The sequence below is a fragment of the Bactrocera latifrons genome, unplaced genomic scaffold, assembly GCF_001853355.1.
Source record: "Bactrocera latifrons isolate USDA-ARS-PBARC rearing strain unplaced genomic scaffold, ASM185335v1 scaffold_270, whole genome shotgun sequence".
NCBI classification, from domain to species: Eukaryota; Metazoa; Arthropoda; class Insecta; order Diptera; family Tephritidae; genus Bactrocera; species Bactrocera latifrons.
In genome coordinates this window covers 223105-224018 of record NW_017536297.1, presented here as the reverse complement: position 1 = coordinate 224018, position 914 = coordinate 223105, and positions in this window count along the sequence as shown.

Below are 914 nucleotides of genomic sequence, written 5' to 3'. Positions count from 1 at the left end.
GTCGTTACACTATATTTTGGATGGTTCCGTTTGCTAAGTTCATCGCACCGCTTCCATCAATATTCACCAGGATTTCTGATATRYACATGCCTCAGAACAAATATCATAGRTGTACGTGRCYCAGCGCTGTAACTATATACTTCTCTACCATTATGGAAAAAATATAACACTGGTTGCATTTGGGTTACSGGTTTCAACGGTTGTTCGGGAGGTAGTGGCTGCTGCTTGCAAAGCATACGGAATGGGATATTTGGGCACATTTTGATTTAATTATGGTAAATACGAATTTCTAAAGAGGTCTTTCTTGGCACAGTTAAGCTTCAATACTAAAAAATATTTCCAACACAAAACAAGTTTTTATGCCAAAAGTAGTAGGTAGTTGTAATTTTTTTACCTGTTATTCTAACATCATTATGCCATTAAGGGGGGAACCTGCTTTAGAGGCTTAAAAAAGTCTTTTTTTTTTTTTTGATGATTTTTTTGGGAGGGAGAGAAATAATTGATTGAAGCGAAAATTCTAGGGTTTGTAGTATATTTACACATCATTCACAAATTTTTTGGATAGGAAATCTTTGATACTCTGCCTTTGGGAAACAATTGCCCGATGAATCTCGCATGTGGATTTGTCAAACGGGGGGCAGCATTCAGTTGGCAATTTTTATCTCAAACAAAAAATTCAAAGAGATTCATATTTTTTTAATAATTTAATTCTATTTAAACTAGAAAATACCAAAAMAAAGCGTAAAATTTGAAACAAAATTAAAAAATTGAAAAAAGTGGTTTTTAGCCAATACAATTTTACTTTGCGTTTTTTAAATATATATTCAAACTTAGCTTTTCTTAGTTTTTTAGTTTAAATAGAAGATAACTGAATGCCAAAGTTAATAAATTTTGCCCCATTTCCATACGACGCA